The 23,774-nt window shown below is 45.2% G+C and overlaps 1 long non-coding RNA gene across 1 annotated transcript; it reads right to left on the reverse strand.

Annotated features, from left to right (window-relative positions):
• Positions 1-11,394: 11,394 nt before the first annotated feature.
• Positions 11,395-23,548, reverse strand: LOC119436606 (uncharacterized). The gene is made up of 3 exons (XR_005189082.2): positions 23,453-23,548; positions 16,750-16,832; positions 11,395-12,732 (listed from the first exon to the last, which is right to left on the reverse strand). It is a non-coding gene; the product is annotated as an uncharacterized LOC119436606 (long non-coding RNA).
• Positions 23,549-23,774: the final 226 nt, after the last annotated feature.

Raw genomic sequence — 23,774 nt, forward strand, 5'->3', positions numbered from 1 at the left:
CGGTTACGGGTTCTTCGATTTCTTTTATTTCGCCAGCCGTCAGGGGAAGGGGGACAGTTATTATCTTTGCCAATGCCTCCGCCGCGTTGTCAGACTAAACGCCGCACCCAACAGCCGCGTCACATCATGGAGGAGCTTTGCGCCAATCCTCACTCTCTTGCATGCGTAATCATGCGAACGACAATTAAAATTTGGAGTTGGATATCTTGGAGAATAGACATGCTAGAAGAATTCTATTAAGTGAAACTGTGTAGAAACACGGCTGCCTCTAACTTTTCAATACAAACATACACACTTACTGCAGTCGATAAATAGTTAATTATTCAATTTTAGGTAATATTCGGCTGCTGACAGCAATAATTATTATCTCAGTTTGTGTCCCCCTGGCCACATAACTTATTTGCCCAGGTGGTCTTTACGTGCCTCCCAGTGCCTAATTTTAAGAACACCATAAAGCTTAATTTTGAACACCCGGTATATCTAGCCTGTATTAATTGTTTCTTAAAATAAAATTTGGGATGATCTGTCGCAGGTTTGTTATAAATGCGTAAGCACGGGTCCATCTTTGGAGTTCTGTTGGGACACCTTGATTTCCTTAAGAAGATTCTTTGTGTTCGGCTGAAACACCTTCGTTTGCTTTGGAGCTCCAACGCGGCAACCACTACGCTGGTTGTTTACGATATGCGAATCACCGCGTATGAAGAAGACTCACGACGTCACCTACAAGAACGATGTGGCCTAGTAGCCGAGAGCGCGAGCCAGCGTCTACATGTTTTGCTTCCCACGCGACGTCATCCTTTTACACAAGGCGCGCATCTGCTCCCGTTTCTCTAACCACGCGTGGTTAGCGGCCAACGCCCGCGCGCTGGCGTTGGCCGCTGACGTCACGCTCCCCCACTTCGCAGCCGCTGCTCGAGGCTTCGCCCCGCTCCGCGAGAACGGCCACTCAGATAAACGGATCCGACGGCTTTGAGCCTCCTATGCTTAATGTACGACAATAAAACTGTGAAGTTACAATGAAAAACTTGACTTGTAGCGTACGAACCGTACTGTGCTCATACTGGATATTGTCAACGTGTAACTGTGATCACACTTCTTTCTGGGGTTTTACGTGCCAAAACCAGTGATCACACTGAGTGCTACAGCTTAAAAAAAAAGTTGCCTATGCGAAGTTCTTAGTTTAGCTGTTAGTTGTTATTATTTATATATGAACACTTCAGCGATAGATCTCTTTCATTAAGCAGGTTGGTCGCGGAACCGATGACAGCCAATGAGGCAACCGATGACACCCCGATCGGGAACTGAGTTGATCAGTTGCGAAGGCGCTCGCGCGGACATCTGCGTGCTTGGCAAAAGGCACGTCCCCTCGTTCATTCGACGCCACCGATGGGAAGAGTAAGGCACGGCCGGCGCCAGGAGGTCCAAGGTGTTCATGAGAAAAAATAACTACGGCAAGTCCGCGACACCACACCCCTACGGAATACAACTAAGCTTGTGAGCGAGCTAGCTTTACTTCTACATGGCTCATACCACTGGTACTCGCGAAAAATAATTTTGAAGAATGCTGGTGGCGATACTTTTTTTTTGCGACAGGGCCATCCCCCTGTCAGCGATGGGGTGATGCAGAAATCTGAAGGGGGGGGGGGGGGTCAGGACATCCGGACATCCCCCCTGGATCCGCGCCTGGCTCCATCCCTGCATCAGCTCCACTAGGTTCCGTTGCACTCCACTCGGCACAGGCGGTACCTTACTTTCCCGAAAACCACCCTGTCACACGTGTCACATGTAAATCGGACATTAGGCGCACGCCCGACGGACGACCACTTTGTTATCATTGTGGTGAGGCGGGTCACGTATACCGAGAGTGTCACTACCGCCAACTTGGACTGCAGGGTTACGCTGCCAATTCACCTCGACCCCGGTTCGGACAGAGGCCACCCGAAATTGAAGCGTTCATCGCCCAGCAGCGCGCGCCTCAGTCAGCGAGACGCCAGTCGCGATCGCCATCACCGCGGCGATCCTATCCAAGTCGTGAAGGTACATCGAGGATGACACAGGGATGGTCGCCGAGCCCTCGCCTGCAAAACTGACGTCAGCGACCTTTCGAGGCGAGGCCGCCGATACGCGACGTGCTGAAGACCTCCAATCGACGCGACCTCGACCCGACGGAGATTCGACGACGCCTGTAGCCAGAGATTTGGCGACGCCTGTACCTCAGCCTGCAGACAAGATCGCGATGAACATACCTGTGCTCGTCGACGGGAGAAATGTCAGTGCGCTAGTCGACACTGGTGCTGATTACTCGATTATTAGTGAAAAATTGGCGAGCCTTCTCGAGAAAGTTATTATGCCTTGGACTGGGACGCAAGTTCGTACAGCTGGCGGACACGTTATCACACCGCTTGGCGTGAGCACCGCTAGGATAGGAATCCGAAATTGCACGTTTCTCGCTAGCTGCATTGTCCTGAGGGAATGTTCCCGTGATTTAATCCTTGGAATGGATTTTCTCCGGTAATATGGTGCCATCATCGACCTCAGGAAGCGTTACATCACTTTCTCTGCGAGGAACGCAACGACACAAGATGCTGCCTGCCGCCATAGAGCAGGACTTCGCGTTTCCGACGACAGCGTGACTATACCGCCCCGTGCCAGCGTTATGGTTCAGGTGATATATCTGAAAGGGCGCGAAACGGTAAAGTCCTAGCAGAAGGAAACATTTCCCTTTTGCTCAACCTAGGAAATTGCGCGACACGAGGGATCGTTGACCTTCGAGATGGCCGGGCTGAAATATTGCTCACAAATTTTACAAATGAGCATCGACACCTTTTTCGTGGCACTGCCATCACCTACGCTGAAGCCTTGGAGGACGTCCTTCAGTGTTTCGCTTCTGAAGAAACCGACACCGATGAAGCCTCGCTCGCAGACATTGACATCAATAACGAGCTGCTGTAGGAGAAAAAGAAGGCACTGCGGCAACTATTATCGGAATTCAAGGCGTGCTTTGCGTCTTCGTCTAAAGTTGGTCAAACGCAAATCGCGCAACACAGAATAATCACCTACGACGATGCGCGTCCTATCCACCAGCAGCCGTATCGTGTCTCGCAGAAAGAAGCGAGGCAATCAAAGCACAAGTAAAGGAAATGATTGACGATGGCGTTATCCAGCCTTCAAGCAGTCGTGTTTTTCACCGGTCGTACTCGTCAAGAAGAAGGATGGCACGCTTCGCTTTTGTGTTTATTACCGAAAGCTCAACAACGTCACAAAAAAAGATAATATAATAATAATTATGGGGTTTTACGTGCCAAAACCAGTTCTAATTATGAGGCACGCCGTAGTGGGGGACTCGGAATAATTAGGACCACCTGGGGTTCTTTAACGTGCACCTAAATCTAAGTACACGGGTGTTTTCGCATTTCGCCCCCATCCAAATTTCGGCCGCCGTGGCCGGGATTCGATCCCGCGACCTCGTGCTCAGCAGCCCAACACCATAGCCACTGAGCAACCACGGCGGGTTCACAAAAAAAAAAAAAAGACGTTTACTCGTTGCCACACATCGATGATTCTATGGACCGGCTACGGCGAGCTAAGTACTTTTCATCTCTTGATTTAAAAAGCTGTTATTGGCAGATTGAGGTCGACGAGCGGGACCGTGAGAAAACTGCTTTTGTCACTCCAGAAGGTCTTTACGAGTTCCGGGCGCTTCCGTTCGGTCTTTGCTCTGCTCCAGCATCTTTTCAACGGATGATGGACACTGTGCTGGCCGACCTGAAGTGGCAAAGCTGCCTCGTCTACCTAGATGATGTGGTCGTTTTTTTTTTTTTTTTTTTTTTTTTTCAACCAGTTTTTCTCAGCATCTTATCCGACTACGTCAGGTACTCGAGGCAATCTGATCGGCTAACCTTACACTAAAGCCTCAGAAATGCCACTTCGGCTACCAAGAGCTGAAGTTTCTCGGTCATGTCGTCAGCGCGGAAGGCGTCCGTCCCGATCCCGACAAAACTGCTGCTGTGGCCACTTTTCCAACCCCTACCAATAAGAAAAGTGTCCGACGCTTCCTGGGTCTGTGCGCGTACTATCGGCGCTTTATCAGTAATTTTTCAAAGATTGCTGAACCGCTTACTCGTCTTACAAGAAACGATATGCCGTTCATTTGGAGCGTTGAACAAGAAGCCGCTGTAAGTACTCTCCAAACGAGGGAAGTTTCTTACTGTCATAATAATAATCTTGGGCAAAGAGAAAGCGCAGAATAGTTTACAAGCGCTATCTCTTTACTGAATACGTACAGTGAACGCCCATTGCGCGCGTTCGCCGCGATGGAGTTCTCTGAACCAGCTTCTTGCGTGAGAAAGGTAGGCAATCGCTGAGAGCAGACTATGTGAAGCATGTTCTTATAGTGTGTTGTATAACCAAATGGAGCATAACAGAATGAAGCGTCAATGCAGCGATCGCACGGTTCACAGCGACCTACTGCGCGTCTGCATGCGAGCGCGTTTGCGCACCGTGCCGTGAGCTTTACGCCGCAGCATATGAACATTTGACAGTACACAAGCAACCATTGTTGCGTGGCCGCTATCAGAGCTCTTCAAAAATAATTTCGTTATAACTACGGACTTCGACGCTATACGGCGACTCGTGATGTGCCATCGCAACGATTCAGCGATTTTTTTTCTACTAAATTCTTGGACATTTCAAGATCGAATTATTTCTCAAGTTACGTTGCACTGTATGTTTATCGGTCTTCTGAGCGAGGAATTTCCCACTGCTTCTTTTTGTTAATCCAGTACATTCATTCTTTGGTGCTAACACAAACATGAGCATATGCTATGCCTGTTTTAATGTGCTTCTTACCATTCCCTTTCTATTCTGGTGAACTTGCCAGTATCTAGCATCAACAAGTTCATAGACCAAATCCTTATGACATTAAACGGGCAGCGCGCACGGGCGAGATTCTCAGTGCGCGCTTTCTGCTATATATACTCGCCGATCATCGCAGACCCAATTGACGCTGGGCCGGCATTTTGTAGCGATGCGTTATGCTTTATTCTATACTAGTCTTATCATCCACCGCTCACGGCTGGCTGATCCCGTTGATAACGTGAGCGGACCGTCGCTCTGACCACTTACCAAGCGCGAAAAGGCATTAACATCGGAAAGGCATCGCTACAAAATACCGGCCCTGTAGCAGATATCTTCCACGCAGAAGTGCTTGATGCACACCCGAGTTGTAGCCGATGGCTGCTTGCCGGTTCTAAGTTTAGCAACCCAAGCTACATGCAGCTTCTTGGCCTGTGGGTACGTGTGAAGGCTGACACCGGGCTCCGTCGCGTGCGCGCCCGGCACTGCGGTACCGAGTAGGGATGGTCGATGAAATTTTTTAATCGATTAACGATTAATCGTTCGTCGGTTTAGCGTATAATCGATTAATCGCTTTCGATGCGGGGTTTTTTGTCGATTAATCGATTAATCGACTTTTTTTTCGGGCGCTTTAAAAAGGCTGAAACACAGTTACCTACTCACCTATTTTACCTATTTAACGTTTGAAAGGTGGAACCAGGATAAGAAATACAAGCGTATAAACTTTGATAAAAAGTAATGTTTAATTTGTTAGAGGTCAACTATAATTGCCACTAGGGACTAGTGGCAGGGTGTTCATATTAACACGTGTACTACTTGTTTATCTTTCCCCGGTGACCGCTTTTCACCGGCTAACAAATGTTAAACGTTATCGCTCGGCGCAGGGCGCAGGACGGAAGTTTCTCGAACGTTATCGAAGCTTCTATCCGTTGTCTACTGTCACGGACGCTTATGTAATCTGATTGTATGAGCGACGCAAATTGTCCAGTACTTTCTGGAAGACACGCGGGCACCAGGGCGACCCCAGTGCTTCGATGGGGTCGCCCTGGAACCTTCGATGACTTATGTATAAAAGCCGACGCGTTTCGCCGCTGATCAGATTTCGACGATCGCAGACTGTGTTCGCCGCTATCGTTGTGCTTCGAGTGCAACTTGCTTTTGTGGGCACAGGTTCGCCCAATAAAACATCTGTTTCATCATTCACAGCTTTGCGACTGTTTCCTTCACCGTCACTACTACGTGACAATATTTAACTTTTACGGAATTTTTAAAAATCGCCTGTTGCAGGTAGCATAATTCTTATCGTTGAGTTGGGTTATTCGAAGAGGCGGACATCAGTAGCACGAGAAATCGAAAGACATATTCAACCAATTAACAAAAATTGACTAATGAACTTCTTAGTTAATTACTTTACGACACATATTGCAATTTACGAATTGTAGCGGTCAGTTTGCACGACGCACCTACTTGAAATGAATTTCCAGGATGACACCAGTTTCGAGATATTATGTCTCAAAGGGTGGGACTAATTACATGGGCGTTCCAGTTACTTTTGTGCTTCAATGCATTTTGGTAAAAAAGTAAGTGGACCAACAGTGCATTTTTACGGCGAGTATACGATGGTGCATATCACCAAGCTGGTGTCATTCTGTAAATTCATTCCAAGTGGATACGCCTGACAAGCTCACCGGCTACAATTCGTAAATTGCAATGTGTCGTAAAGTAAAAACTAAAGTTAATTAGTGATTTTTGTTAATTAGTTGAATATGTGTTTCGATTTCTCGTGCTAATGTCCGCCTCATCGAATAACCCAGCTCAATGATAAAAATTACGCTACCTGCCACAGGCGATTTCGAAAAATTCCGTAAGACTTAAAAATGAACACCCTGCATGTTAAAAATGGCACTTACTGAGGAGGGTGGGCATGGAGGAAGGAGAAATTAAAAGATATCATCGCAGCACGACTGACATGAAGTAACGGCGCAACACGTGATCGCCACATCAGAGCGCGTGGTAGGTTTAATGCTGCCGGGTGCAGGGCAGCAGCGCAGCTGAACGGGAGCGCACCCACTTGAAACTACTGCGAACCAATACGTTGTCTCTCAGGCTCACGTGCTGACTATATACTGCGAGGTAAAAAGCGAAAGAAATGGCTTGACGGTGAGTTCGCTTGCCAAGACTTGCAGCCTCACGTAATGCTCTCTCCTAGTTCATTTCTTCCTCCACTGGGGCGGCGTCACTCCGGCCCCAGGCACCTTGTGTGACGCGTGCGTAAAGCGGGGAAGCGCTTGGCCAGCTCGGCAGGACTCGGGAAAACAGTCAACAGTCGCCCTGTCTTCGCAGCCGCGCTGCCGTTGCTCGTACTCCGCATTCTATAGTACGATTTCAAAATTTTCACGCCACTTTAGTCACCGTCTGGAAAACGATTAATCGAACTGCTTTAATCGATTAAACCGATTAAATTAAAGGTAAACGTCGATGACAATTAATCGTTTTGCGGCGTACTTTTAGTCGATTAATCGATTAATCGTTCATCGATATTACCATCCCTAGTACCGAGCAATAGCCTACCATGTCGGACGCCTTCAAAGGCAGCCATTACTTGCTACAGTGCTTTCAAGTGTTGCCAATCAGACACCCGAAGCGGGAAAACATACCCACTTAATCCCAACCCTAGCGCAGGTGGGACTAAACTTTCGTTTTCAGCTCGCTTCGGCGCTTCCGAAGCAGACGACGCGGCCCCTGTGTCCACTTGATCCCTCATATACGTCACGCCGACGGTGGCGCCAACTTTTCCAGTGGTGGAGCTCGCCCCCAATATGCATACTCCAGGTATAGTGAACTAGAATATAAAACATTCTAGTACACTGTACTCCAGGTGGATTTCTGCCATCGTCGGCGCCGTCGCTGTGAGGTTCCGCATAAAGTCAAAGTGCGATATCATAGCCGCGCGTCGTATGCTGTAGGTGCGAGGGAAAGCATGCGAGGGTGAGCCGAGACCATGGCCTCCATGGCCGAGACGGATAGTTGCCTGGTGCGTTGCACGTCTTCTCGCGCGGGCAAGGGCGGAAGGCGGGGAGGGTGAGTCCACCTTTCGAGCGCTGAAGCAGGAACAGCATGGCGCGATTTCAGGCGCGGATGGTGGGACGCGCGCGTTCTGACGCGTGCCCAGCAGGATCCATCACGAAATCGCGGCGACGCGTGCTACTAGCCTACTACTCGGATACAGTGTACTAGAATGTTTATTCTAGTTTACTATAATTCGGAGTAGAAAAAAAACGCCTCGCGTGGCGCGTCCGCCAATCAGAGTTCAGAGTGCAGTCACGTGGCATTTTGGGTTTTGCCCCCAGATGGCCCTAAAAGTAAAAATATCTATAAAAATGTTTTCACAGAAACAAAGTCGGAAGACGTCTGGGGCACCCAAGCTTTGGACGTAAGAAGGAGACACACATGATGCGGTAGAGTCAATATTTGTCACAAATTCGAGCGTCTTCAAAGAACCATTGAAGTACTTTCATTGCTTTGTGATGCAGTACCTTTGGTGGCCATGGGCCTAACACTTTGGCAAATGATAACATTCGATGTGAATCAAGTAAACAGAGTTTTTGTTTGAGGCACTGTCCAAGGTCAATCCAAATAGGTCGCGAAGGTTTGGGTGAAAAGCGGTTCAGAACAAATTGTCACCGACATCAGCAAGGGTGGTTATGGGAGCAGTGATTGAAGCGCGACTATGTGAGGAGGGAACAAACATTGGGAAAGAAAAAAACATTTTTAACTAAAACGAGACACAGTTTGATTCATTCAATGAAAATAAAATTTCTAATCAATTTTATATGTGTGTGGTGCGAATAGTAAAGACAGCTCTATTTCCCTTTTTCATTATAAATAAATACCGTTCTTCAGCGCCCACCATAGGAAGGGGCATTGACACCGCTACCACTTGCAATGCTACGTAGCTCTCGAAGTGTGCAGAAAGGCGCGCTCGTAAAGTTCACCTGTTACAATATCCCCCCCTCACACGTTGTGTTGTTTTGCTTGTCGACGTTTGTCTGAATTTCGTGGCGCGGGTAGTTTCATTATTTCTTAACCTGTTCAGTCAAAAGTAGTGAGTTACGACCGCCCTTTAATTGTTTACTTTAGCTGATTTTGTGCGGCTGCGCTGGCCGACGGGCTTGACACCCAACGATGAGACCAGCCCTCTACACCTAAAGCTTTCGTCGGCCTCCAAGGAAAGTACGTTCTGCGCAGTGGTGCGATTTAGACACCCGTACGGCTGACCTTTTCCTGTATCGCTTTCTGCGCTGAAAGCTTGAAACGCCGATCAAGTTGAATGGCGGGGCATTTGAATATACAGCTCTAATGGCAGGCCAGCAAAACAAATTTCACGCCTTTGAAAACAAAATGACGTCACTTCTGTTTTTAATGGATATGGTGTCACATTATTTTTTCTTCTGCCGGAAGTGTTCCCTCATCACACAGATGGTGCCAATCCCCATGAACTGCCAATGAACTGCGCTGTGCTGAAAGTATGGGCTTCTATGGAAGCTTTGCTACCAGGTATATTCACCTTACACTGTCTATGTATAATGTGCCCGGGACAGTCGAGTAGTAGGTGGTATATATCTTCGTCGTCATGGCCACACAAGCACGTTGGAGAGGACACATGCTTAATTTGAAACATACAAAAAGTTCTTTGTGTAAGCAGTTCTGAGGTGGAGAGGATGTAAGAGGGCAGTCAATACATTGTGGAAGCCGAGGGTCTAGCTGGTACTCAAGATGTGGGTCAACTGTACATAAGATTGATTTGTTTGTGCTCTCTGTGAACCAGTTCGACATGCACAGTTCTCACTTAAGGACTTTATCACGGCACCAAATTACTAAACTTAGGTCCAGGAACCATCACCCCTTTACACATGCATCATACCATCTTGTGTACTTGTACCCAACCCTACACCGGGTGTTTCAGCGAACACTTTCAAACATTTTTAAAATCGCCTGTGGCAGATATCACAATTCTAATTCACTAATTACCTCATGGCCCATATTGCAATCTACAAATTCTAGCCGTGGAGTTCGCAAAGCAGATCCACTTGGAACGAATTCTCAGGGTGACTTTAGTTTCCAAGATATTCCCAACCTTTTTTGAGAAATGCATTGGCATTCCAGTTACTTTTGTGCTTCAATGCATAAAGCTCATTTTGTTAAGAAAGCAACTGGAATGCCAATGCATTTCTCCGAAAAGTTAGGGAATTAATATCTCGAAACTAGTGTCATCCTGAGAATTCTTTCCGAGTGGATCCGCCTTGCGAACTCCATGGCTAGAATTTGTAAATTGCAATATGGGCTGGGGTAATTAGTGATTTTTTGTTAATTAGTCGATTATGAATTTCAATTTCTTTTGCAAGTAATGGTCCGCCTCTTTCAGTAGACCAGCTCATGAACTAGAATTGTGCTATCTGCCAAAGGCAACCTTTAAAAATTTTTGCAAGTGTTTGCTGAAACACCCTGTATAATGCTCTCTTTTATTATGGCCAGCTTTCTCTTGGCTTTTACTGTAATTACTGCATGTTCATGTTTTTTCATGTAACTCCTTTGATCTTTGATTTATAATCCTAGATATTTGTAACTCAGCTGCCCTTGGCAATTAGTTTCCTTGTATTGTAACGAACTGATCAATAGTATCACTTAATACGATGAACCCTGATTTCTTTAGAGTGGGAACTTCCCCTTCTGCTTCACAAATATTTCAGAATCTGAATATTTCTCTGACGACCTGCTAACAAAACAAGGTTATCTGCATGCATTAAGCCTGAAAGATGTTACTCCACAACAACATCATCTCGTTTATATAAAAGATTAAAACCACACCTCTTCTCCTGTCTGCAACAACAATTAGTACGTCATAGTGAATATTACTGATGCCATTTTCGTTTACAGTGTGACCCTTCATTACACTGTGGTCGTAGTTCTTCATAACCAAATTTGTCTGCCAGTCTTCGACCTTGGACCACCTCACAAAATTCTGCAGATGGCATTGTGTTGAGAACTCTGCTTTCCTTGCAAGACTGCCATACTCCTGCTCCAGCTATTGTCACTCCTTCTGTTCCTGCTGGTTCTACCATAAGCACTCAACCACCGTGCGACACCTTTGGCCACAAAATCGCTCTGGACCTTTCTCCGGCACATTAAAAAAAAATTTACATCAGCCTATTTGACACATTGCATAAATATCGGCAACAAAGCCCTACATCTGAAATGCAGAACAGGAATGAAGAATACAGAATGAAGTAGGCAAGGCAATAAACATAGACACCTAAAAAAAAATAACCATGAAATAAATATATCTTACCATGCATCAAAGATGCACTCATCTGCCTTAAAAGCGCCATATATTTCTTACCCATCGACTTTCACTCAGGTTGCACACGGTTTGCTCTTTTTCTTGTGTTAAGTACTTGCTTCTCTACTCAAACTTGGCACAAGTCACATGCATGCGTTAGTTATTGGTGCTTAAGAGCAACATAAAGGAAGCAGCACATGTGAACAGTGCACGTATTAGTTTATTTTCTTGGGATTACAGCATTTGCACAGCTTGGACAAGGCAGGTTTTAAAAAGTAACAGTCAATGCGGTGCACTGGTGATTAGATAGTTAGAACTTCTGTTACTACTCATGGTAGCTGCATTCTTTTAAAAATGAAATGTGTTCACGATTTTGATGCACACATTATGTCAGTCATTGGTAATTCCAGTATGTAATCACTACATGAGGGCTTCAAAACTAACAAATCATATTTATTTTTACTTGCTGTTGTAAAAAAAGCTCATTATCATGTAATCGTAGTCACTGGAATAACATCCACACAGAAAATGAGGCTCCTGTTGTGTAATGGTATTGAGGAACACAGTAATTAAATTACTGCTTGTAATAATCCCAAAAAATGTTGAAGCCTTGTTTACAGTCATATAGCCAGAACTTTTGCACAGTCCCTGTGTATACCGCATTTTCGCGCGTATAACCTGCACCAAAAATTTTAAAAAGTTGGCGGTAAAGTTGGGGTGCTGGTTATACGTGAATTTTACTTGAAGATGTGGCTTCACGGCAGCGCGGCGCGCACTGCCGTGTGCCACACCTCGAGGCAAAGTTCTCTACCATTTATTTTCGTTATCTCCTAGGGAATCCTACCCTCTCCCCACCACTGCGTATTGAAGATCCCGTCTCCCCTCCATCATGGTCGTCCATTCCCCTCCTTTTTACAGGTCGGCATTTTGCGTATAGCGAATAATGCACACGGCGCCGGCGAACTCGTACATCACCCATTCCCGTGGCACTCCCTCGGTTCATGCGAAGCGCTTCGCGATACGGCTGATAGCCAAATCGCCGGTGCCCAAGCGAGTGCTGCTCCGGCTGCACTGTCATCCTCTGTCGCGTGAATGCTAGATGCGCCTGCGAAATGATCCGATTTGCGTCAGATGTCACGTGACTGATTTGTCTGCGATGGCGTCCGTCGTGCGAATCCAGCTTTATCAGCATCGCCAAAGGGGGGGTGGGGGGAGGCAGAGTTGCTGGCCGATGATACGATGATGTGGACGAGTCGTGTATCCGAGAACGGACTGTTTTTGCAAAAACTTAAGCGTTGTTGCATGAAGTTATTACCGCAGATATATATTTTTTTCCCAGCTGTTGTAATTGGGGGTGCGGGTTATACATGGTGGCGGGTTATATGTGGAAAAATACGGTACATGCCTACAAATACAGCAATTTCTAAATGGCCAAGCACTGCTACCTACATGTGAGTTGGTGTCATAAAAAACAGCACAGGGCAGCGCTGCAAATTTATGCTGTGTCATGAAAAGGGTAGTACTTGTGCTTAAGGGACCTGTAAGAGAAAAGCGGGTCATCAGAAGTACAACATATTAGGACATTTACACATGACAGCAAGACCAAACAACATTAACAGTAATGTGATTGGCTAAGGCCAATTCGGAGCAGCTTTTAGGAGCAGCCACAAGTGTCTTTTGGAGCAAAAAAAACAGGCATTTGGAGCATCTAAAGGCACATTTTATATTGGAAAAACTAGCGAGAAACAAGACAGCTTACAGAAGGAGGTAGCCCCTCGTAATGTAAAAAATTGCTGTGCCCAAGAATGTGTGGTAGTGGCGATTGTGTAACCACACTGGGATATTGTCCCAAATACCAAATTTAAAAGCTTACACACTATGTCGTTTGGTACGTCACGAAGTGTAAATGAGTGCAGTACTCTAGCTTCCAAAGCCCTGTAGGACTACACTTCTGCATTGCATAAAAATGAGGCCAATGTGGAACTTATTTCAAGGTGACTAGAGATGCAAAAAAATAGCTAGCATGTAAAAAAAGAAAGGAAGAATAAAAGAAAGCCTAACAATATTTACATTTCACAATGTAAATCTGTATGCTAATAATAAACTACTACATGAAATGAGAAGACAAATTCTTGGCTTGCTGAACTGTCATGAAGGCGGGACTTGTCATGTGCTCTTTCTGTGTGCGGCAATATGCTTGCGCTTTTCTTCAATTATGAATACTGACTAGTTGGCCCTCTTCTTATGCAACATTTTGTCCAGCAGACCTTGTCTTGCCTTCAGCAAGCAAAGACTGCCGACTTTCAACTTCACTGAAACTCTTGGTCTTTGCAACATGGCTGATTGTGAGCTCAGCATTCAACATCTTCACAGTTTATACTTCATGCTGGAGGAAGTTAGATGGTGGAAGAATGATGTTGCTTGTGATAGTAGAACACCTCAACTTCGAGAAATCAGGGCGGGTATTTTGTAGCAATGCTTTTTTCTATGCTAATGCCTTTTCGTGCTTATCGCGCTTGGTCAGCGGTCAGAGCAACGGTTCACTCACGTCATCAATGGGATCAGCCAGCCGTGAGTGGTGGGTGATAAGACTAGCATAGAATAAAAGCATAACGCATCGCTACAAAATACCGGCCCAGTTTCGTTTTTCAAAGGTAACAGAAAACCCTTTTGGTGCAGCTTTTGAGTGCACTTGTGAAAACGTAGCGGGATGTAGCAGGATTTGCCTTTTGGAGCAGTTTGGAAAAATTGGAGCAGCAATCAGATCACTGCATTAAATGTATCAGGGTTTGTTATCAAGCTATTTAAACAGTGAAGGAAAACGATGGCAATCTGACACTTACTGCTAGGATACTTTCTACTATTAACATTAATCAGTTTATCACATGATTTACAAAAAAATAGAAATTCTCAGGTTTTACTACCAAAAACCACAATCTGGTTATGAAGCACACTGTAGTGGGGAACTCCGGATTAATTTTGACCGCCTGGAGTTCTTTAACGTGCACCTAAGTCTAGTAATAAGCATTTCTGCATTTTGCCCTCATTGAAACGAGACTGTCACAGATCAGATAATTCAGTTCAAATACAAATGTACCATAAGAAGGCTCTGGAGTATGAATATGTATAGGGCAAACCAAATATTGAAGAAGGATTCTAGTCCCGTATGTCCACAATATTGGTAAAGATGCTACATCACCCCTAGATAATATCCTTCACTTCTTAATTAAGATAGTATTTTTTCTACAACACTATTCCATGAATAAAACCTTCGAGTAAGTAGCTGTATACAAAGTATTCAAATGCTGGGTCATGCACCTTTAGCAGTAACAAAAGTAACAGCAGCAACAAGCTAGCACAAGTCTGATTGCTATGTGCTGCAGCAAGTAGCTCACCAGGAACACACAAAAAAGATATTCTATCCCCAAAAATTGTGCCTTGAAGACTAGACATATTCATACTTTGGATTGTGCTTGAAATACACGGACAAAGGAAAGGACTAGACAACCCAAGCGCAAAATCTCAACTGGTAATTTTATTGAAGCAACATCATTTGCATGGATGGATGGATGGATGGATTCTATGAAACAGGGCAGTGGGTTGTGCCACCAAGCTCTTTTTTTTATTGTGCCTAATGTCTTACCTATATTTTTTTTAAACAGACAAACATTCCCAGCATCAAGCTTTTTCAAGCATTATTGGGAACTTTATTTTTTGTAAGTCTTCATTGTTTGTGAGCTCCCTACTTTTCTGCCACCGAATCTCCAATCATCTTTTACTAATCTCTAGTGAGAATCAATCGCAATAGAGAAACTGATGGTGATGATGATGATTATGATTTATTGGCATCTCTTTGAAACGGGACAGTGACAAATAGTCACCTAGCCTGCCTTGGTTAATCAGGTAGGCTATATGTGCTTTTGCTTCTAACGTTTTTGTTTACATCTCCTTAACCTTCTTTCTCTTCTTCACAACTTCTCCATCTATACCTGGTACCGCTACCTATGACTGCAAGGATCCGGTCGTATCATTCTTTTCTCTGCTTTTTTTCCCATAAATGCTCTAAACATCTCTTGCTTATCATGTCTGCTGACCGGTTGATGCTTCTGTCACTTTAAATCCAAGCTGCTTGTGGAAGGTGTACGTTACATACGGGGCTCACTGGGTGAATACCTTTGCATTCCATTAGGATGTGCCGCGTGGCCTCCAGATTTTCGCTGCAGCACACACATGCCTCATCTTGTTGCGAATATTTGCTCCGGTATGTTTTTGTCCTTAGGCAACTGGCTCGAGCCTCAAAATCGCAAGGCACTGCCCATTGTGTTATCGTACAGATTTTCCCTTCTAATTTCTTTCTTCTCATTCTTGTAAATCTCCATGGTCCTTTTTGTTTCCATTCTTTGCATCCAATTCAGTGTCTCTGTTTCTCTCACTTTCTTTTTGGTGACCCCTGGTTGTCTATGTACACTTTCTATTACCCTATACTTAGTTGCCTGTACTCAGTACTTTCTTGACCTCAACCTCCATTCCATGTCCACGCTTTTCAGGTACAGATACTTGTGCACTGTAGCTGCCCATATATTTTCATCGATGTTCGTGAGTCTTTCTTCAAAGGCCATTTTTCTCTGCGCTTCTCTGACTTCAAAAGAGGCCCAACCCATGTCCACCCTGCACTGCCTCATTTGTGGTTTTACCATGGGCTTCCAAAGCCAACCGGCTTACCGATCTTTGATTTTAAGTAGAGAATGGCATTAGTGAACATTAGTGCTGGCACCATTGGTCCTTTCCAGATTCCACGTACCACCTGATATTTATTGTAGCCCCAGAATGCTGTATGTTTCATTCTTGCTGCCCTCCCATTCCGCTTCCCCTTTATTTTCAGATTGACGAATTTAAAGAACCAATTTAAAGAAACATACAAGCACCGCCTAGTTGTGAAGCAGACACCATGACAAACAAGGAATAACCTAAACATTGAAAACAAACACTGGCTGCCTTTACTATCAGTCAATTTCGCAACATGGATGGCATACTGGTACAAGCATCTCCTTCAATAACGTTCCTTCAATAAAATTGCCAGTTGAGAGTTTGTGCTTGTGTCGTCTACTTCTTTCTTTCATCTGCGTCTTTTCTGTGCAATCCAAAGTATGAATATGGATAGGTACCAACTCGAAGCTTTTGGTTCTTCTGTTGAAGACTAGAGCTACGCTTCGAGTGGAAAGTACCACAGGCACTTAGATGCAAGAGATCGTTCTCCAAACTAGCTGGCCTCTCATACCTTTTGCATTAACATCTACCAAAAACTACAGATGGCTCTTGAATGACTTTCTTGGCCACACATTATTTCACAGAAACTTTGGCAGTAAGGCCTCTTCTAACTGTTGGCATAGCAACTTCACAGCTGACTCATTTTCCAGGCTTTATAATCTCACCACATTCGGAGATATATCTACTTAATGAAAGGCGCATAACTATGGTAGATATTCAGTCACTAGAAATAAGGTACTGAGACTGTATTATGCATGCAAAAATGTAAGCTGTTTGTTTTTCCTTACCAGGTCACAAGAACATATCTGAAGTTTCTGTTGCAGCCATCGATTGTTTTCATCTCTTCAGGGGTAAGTTTGAAGTCAAAAATCTGTATGTTAAGAAAAATATAGATGGTGTAAAGTACCATGTAGCAGCTGTAGACAACTGCTTGAAACAACTTGTCACTGCATTGTATTGGCAAAGGTCTAAATGGAAGATCCCAGAGAACTAATCTCATAAAATCTTAAACCACACACACCAAAACAATTCAAGATACTAGTACACACACACACAGTAGAAGAACATGGATGCATGTAGGTCATGCAGGTTCACATTCACTCAATCTTCTTGGAACCACAGATATTCATTTGAATTATTAAAAGCTTAAATAACAAGACATTATCTATAGCCATAAACTAAGCTGCATTTAATACAAAGTTACAGGACCAAAGCAAATATTTGACGCTCTCCATGTCAGAATTATTAAGCAGACGAAAAATATGTGAATTTACACTATGAAACAAGCCTGCTCATTAAGCAATGTTCAGCTGGTCACGTGCTTATTGAAGATATTGAGCTGACACACACCTAGACTAATAAATGTAGGATGGTAAAGATTAACACTATGGTACGTGCATGTTTCTTTTTTAAGTTCCATTCACTTTCATGCACCACCTATATTCTTTGTTTTATGAGAACAATGAAGAAATACTGACTTCCTCTTCAGGGTTTTCCATGTGATAATATATTACAATGATCATCATCAAAAGGCTTATTTTGCTCAAAGTGGCGAGAAATTGTGTATAGAAGTGACAGCTTTAAAAAAGGTGATAATTTCAAAAGTGCATATGTATTGCAAACCTCCTACATAAACAAACATTATTTTTGAGCTAATATATACAATAATATCGGAGGTACCCTAATATCAGCTGGTAATTGCACCGTATGCACATTTAAAAGTATATAAAATCAAAATTTTAAATATGATATGGCAATTTTAATTATGCCAAATACTGCACAAGAAATATAAAAGCCAACTATGTATGTATTATACTAAAAAATGCAACTCAATGTCATGCAGGAATGTTAAAACAAACTTCAAAAAAAAAATAATTCTCTCTTCTCTCTCTCCCCCTTCCCCCCCCTGTTTTGCACAAAGACAGGAAATAGATTAAAGCTAATTTTAAAAGCATGCAGACCATTCTGCCTCTCAAGCCAAGTTGGAGTGGTAGTCAGCGCACATGTGTCAAATGGCAGACACTCAATGATAAAATATTTTCAGTCTTTTTATACACTATGACTCCATTATAGCTTCATTAAAGACTGCTGAGTTAAAGTTCAATTTTTTTTAAAAGTTTTTTGCGAGGCTTATACAAAGGACATCCTCGCCATATGGAGAATGAACATCAGAAGTAGAGTGCCACCCAACCAAAACAGCACCAACGACGAGAATGAGACCATTGGCACTGATACGTTTGACCTGTAATACTAGTGCCAGCCTGACGATTCACCACCTATTGTGGGAGTTTGTCAGCCTGCATCAACTCTGCAGGCAGTTTCTCACTCCCGATATCAAATGCTTGAGGAATTAGGTGTACCTCGAAATGCTGCCGCTTAACCTTTCAAGTGCTGAAGATTAAGATAACTAGCAATAGTCTAAAACTGTCAGCAAAGGTACAGAGACCAGTGGTTTAATGCATCCTTCTAGCAACAAATGTTTTAAACATGACTTCCTCTAGTAGCAAGTTGCCACAATGATCACGACAGTGCAGCTTTCAGTAACAGAACTATATGCTCTGACAAGGATTTGAAGCTGGACGAGAGCGCTGAAAGTGATTGTTTCTAGTATTTCGTGCCTTTGAACTTTGAGAACTGAAAATAATATACAAAACCTAGGCATGTGAAGGTCATAGACCGGTTGAGCCTGATGTCTCAAGATGGAAAAACTGAAATTCAGTAGCTATAGCTGCAAATGTGTCCAATATGCCCATATCAGGAGAGTGGACCACAAAATTATATGGCTTTGCAGTAGTACTTATGCTCAGCAGTGAAAGGTTACAGAAGCTGCTTTTATTTTCTGCAAAAGCAGTGTGCGAGGGAGCAAAATGTTTGATTGAATGATGACAGCATCCAATTTAGACACACATGACAGAGATAGAAACTGGCATAACCGTAGGTGTGAAATTCATCTAAATTATTTGCAGGTGAGAACTTGTCAGGCTTTGCATTATTACAAGATTCAATCTTAAAATCTGCCTGTCATGATGTCCGACATACTGCACCAGGGGCGTAGCCAGCAATTTTTTTCGGGGGGGAGGGGTTCACCGGCCCGACCGGGGGGGGGGGCATGCGTCTGCTTTTCTCTACGTGACGTGATCGATAATAAATATCGGTAGTTTAAGCAGACTCTATACATGTATATCAAAGACATGGGACCCCCCCCCTCCTCGCGTGTGCTTGCGAAGAAATTAAGTAAAAAGTAAAGCAAGCTCAGTAAAATACAGTAAGCACGACAGGTACAGTGGGCGCTTGGAGCAACGGTCTCTCATCACGCCACTGAATGGACCAGTCTTCGAAAACGCATAATTGAGACGACCCGCCCGAACGGAGAAGACATCATTATATGTTAATTTCCGTTAAGCGTAGATGGCGCCGTCCTCGTCGGGGCGAAGTGCGTTTCACAAGTCAAGGACAGCTATACGCGTGAAAATGCATGCGTGACCAGGCTATACCTACTCCCATAGCAATAGCTTGTTCGCTGCGTCTTTGCGCTAGAAAACTTAAGTACGCGCAAAAACGGGGAAGGCTTTTTTTTTTTCGAAGCTTTCATCACCCTGCTCCCTCATACGAGAGGGTTGCATTTCCTGCAGCAAGTGCATGGGCCGCTGTGTCTTCCGCTGTGTGCGAGTGTGCAGCCGTCATTTGCCTTTACATCAACAGATTCAGAATTGTACAGAATATTTCACCGCACAGCATAGATATGGCATGTGTACGCCTTTTAAGTTGTGCGTGCAACTCATTTCTGCTTCACTTACGCCGGTGCAAACAGGAAGCGGCCTTGTACCTCACAGAATCTCGACTGATTGGTGTACTAGTTATTAGAGCACTGCACGGGCTCGGGCTTACCCGAAAGCCCGGGCCCGGCCCGGCCCGTCACGGGCCGGGCCGGGTAGAGCAGTTTTTTCACAGGCTCGGGCCGGGCTCGGGCTGGGCTCAGGCCGGGCTCGGGGACGGCGTGTGCTTTTTGACCCGGGCCCGGGCCGGGATCGGGTTTTTTGACGCGGGTCCGGGCCGGGCTCGGGCTTTCTGGTGGTGTGCATGTAACGTGCAGCGAGTTATTCTCGGGCGTCTCAACTCTGAAAAACATTATTTTTCGGTCTCGGGCCGGGTTCGGGCCGGTTTCGAGTCGGGCTCAGGCCGGGCTCGGGCCTAAGGTAAAGGGGTGGCGGGCCGGGCCAGGCAGGTAACGTAGATTATTTCCGGGCTCGGGCCGGGCCCGGGTCTCGCCATAAAAGTTTTGATCGGGCTCGGGGGCCCGCCCAACGTAAAAACGGGCCTGGGCCGGGCCCGGGCTGAAAAAAACGGCCCGTGCAGTGCTCTACTAGTGATGCAGGAATGAACTCCGGTCTTGTTCAGTGCATAGTGCACATAATAAATTTCTCAGGACGCGTGAACTCTGACGAGAACTGTCAGCGCCTGCAACAAGAGTTTACTTACGCTGTACTGCGCACAGCAGTAATCCATGCTTGTCGGCTGTCTGTTTCGTTCATTCTGTTGCGAGTCGGTGGAATTTCACTGCTGGCATCAACCCCTTCGTGTGTACATTGCTGGTTTGGGATTCCACAACACAACAGCTACTACCAGCCTTGCGCAATTGCTGGTTTGGGATTCAACAACACAAGAGTAACAACCAGCCTTCCGTAGGGGCGCAATCACATACAAGAGACGTTTCGCGCGCAGACTGGCTACGTTCACACTTGGGAAGCCCAACGTAAAAACGGGCCTGGGCCGGGCCCGGGCTGAAAAAATCGGCCCGTGCAGTGCTCTACTAGTGATGCAGGAATGAACTCCGGTCTTGTTCAGTGCATAGTGCACATAATAAATTTCTCAGGACGCGTGAACTCTGACGAGAACTGTCAGCGCCTGCAACAAGAGTTTACTTACGCTGTACTGCGCACAGCAGTAATCCATGCTTGTCGGCTGTCTGTTTCGTTCATTCTGTTGCGAGTCGGTGGAATTTCACTGCTGGCATCAACCCCTTCGTGTGTACATTGCTGGTTTGGGATTCCACAACACAACAGCTACTACCAGCCTTGCGCAATTGCTGGTTTGGGATTCAACAACACAAGAGTAACAACCAGCCTTCCGTAGGGGCGCAAGAGACGTTTCGCGCGCAGACTGGCTACATTCACACTTGGGAAGCGGCAAGCGGGTGGAAAGGCCAAAGCGGCCGCATGTCCAAGTTGTTCACATTTGTTTTGCTACCGCCGCTGCCGCTTTCGTCCACATCCATCTAGTCTGCGTACGTTTGTCGGCGTGGTGGCGCTCATTATCGCATTATTTCGAGCGGTATGTTCATTCATTGACCCACCCGTCATCAAAAGTGATCATTTTGTGCAGCTTCGCGTGTCATTTGCGACCTTCGGTAAATTCCTCGTTGGCATTCCGTGATTCTCCTCACACGAGCGCGGTAGCGCTGAGTCACAGGTTGGTGCCTAGGCGTGATTATATTTTTTTAATAGCTTTTATTTACAAGTTGTAATAACATTTCATCATTTCGTATTATTGTCGGCGCCTCCAGGACACCAAAGCGGCAACGGGAACACCAAAGCTAAAACCCGGGCTGGCCCTTGTGTTGGGGCTCGCCAAAGCCTGCGCGTCCTACGTGAGACCTACGCTCCCAATCTATCGTCGCGACGAGAAAAGCACCCCGCGACTTCAGCAACATACCATGCACGTGCACGAACTATGGAGCGCCAACGAGGAATCTGCCCAACTATTGTCTGCCATGGAAGTGGAAGAAGAAATGGCTTTTATACTTCTACCTACTTGTTTTCTAGAAATCGACAATGAATAAACGGAAGACGCGGACACCTTGGAAACGGTGGTGGTGGGTTCGCCTGGCTTTGCAAAAGCATGAGAAGTTGGGTCACGCCAAGGCTTCGTTGCCGCACCTCCGGTCGCGCGACATTGAATACTATCGCGAGTATTGCTGACAGTACGTTTTAGTACCACTCTTGTCGTAGAGCAAGGGGTGATTCTTGATCGCATCGATCAGCATTGCAGCCTACACTTTTGGTGCCATGTTCAATTTTACGACCGGTTGTTTACATGCTAGTGTAGCTTCCGGTCGAGCAGAACGACTTTCCGCCGTGTTTCCGTTTTGCCAGAGCGAAAAAATCGGTCCGAGACCGATTTGGCTCGCCGCTTGTTTTTCTGCCTGTTTTGCCGCCTAGGCGGGTGGATTTTTGCAAGATTTTGCTGCTTCCGACAGCTCCGAGACCAAGTGTGAACGTAGCCTAAGATCCTGCGCGAGCGCGGCCTAACCGGCACCTGAAGGGAAGCGGCGGAAATGTATACGGAAATTTCGACCACCTGGGGTCTTTAACGTGCACCTAAATTTAAGTAAACGGGCCTCGAGCATTCTCGCCTTCATCTAAAATGCGGCTGCCGCATTTGTTGCTTCAGAATGCGGCCGCCACATTCTCGCCCAAAACCTCAGAGAGCGTCAAAGCCTTGACAAACACCGTGACAGTTTTTTTCCATATGCAGAAATGATTCGCTGTAAATTACCAACCCAAACGGAAGCGCCCAGGAATGAAATTGTGATATAGTAGCACCGGTTCCTTGAATTATGTCAGCGCGAAGCGGCGTGAACAAAGGGTGGGTAAGTGGGGCGGGGGGGGGGGGGGAAATTTCGGACGGGGGGGTTGAACCCCCCAACCCCCCCCCCCCCTGGCTACGCCCCTGTACTGCACCCATCATCATAGCGACCTTGTGTATTCGCATGACTGCAAAATTGTGTGGCGTGATCCTCCATCATACTGCCTGATCTCAGAGGCCACAGTATCAGCAGAGTGGTATAATTTATTTTTCACTAACAGATGGTGTCGCCACACTATCAGCAATAAGATTTCTATGAGATATATGATAGACTTAACCCTTTAAATTCCATGCCAGAGATGATTTATGAACATGAAACATCCATAGACTGGTTCTGCAATCTACTCAAAACTTGGTTAAACTAAAAGTATATGGTAGGTTTTGTTTTTATACGAAGTTTATTGACTGTCAGTCTTGCTCACATCTCTCGCTTCCTCTGAATGAACTTGTAGGCACTTGCTGTAAGTACAATAATAATAATAGGCTCAAAAATGTTCATGAAAGCATTGTTATATAGCACCTAAGCAAGTTTATTTACCATTTTCAAAAAGTGTTGCAGAGTACTTTTTGTAAGATCATTCTAGATAGTCTACCACAGCATATTCTTGCAAGGTGCTCGCAACTCATAGGCATCCTGTGCAGTATTTTAAATGTATGACAGCCATAAATGGGTTCAATTCTAAATAAATGTAGTTGTTATGAGTTTACAAAATAAAGGTCAACAGGTTGCAAGAGAACGCATAACTATACAGATCTGATCTGCATTAAGAAATCAACTTCCCATCAAAGCAATAATCTAAAGTTTGAAATGGTCATATGGCTGTGCAGAGAATAAAACATACTTACATCAAAGTTTGCAATGATCCTCTCCTTTGTGACACTCTTTGGAATGACGATTACTCCTCTTTCAACTTGATAACGAATCAAAACCTGGGAAATAAAGGAAACTTATTTTGAGCGAGTTTTACATCCCAAAACTGTATCTAGGGCTTAGGGTGCTATAGTGGAGGGCTATACATTATTCGCAACCAGGTGGCTATTTATGTGAGTTGAAATCTCAGTACATAAATGCAGTGCCTCTACTGAAGTGTGGCTATCATGTCCTAGAACATAACCCACAAGTTTGTGCTGGTCGGCACAGTGCCACACGTTCTGGCCCACTGATGGG

Source organism: Dermacentor silvarum, chromosome 1, assembly GCF_013339745.2.
Source record: "Dermacentor silvarum isolate Dsil-2018 chromosome 1, BIME_Dsil_1.4, whole genome shotgun sequence".
NCBI lineage: Eukaryota > Metazoa > Arthropoda > Arachnida > Ixodida > Ixodidae > Dermacentor > Dermacentor silvarum.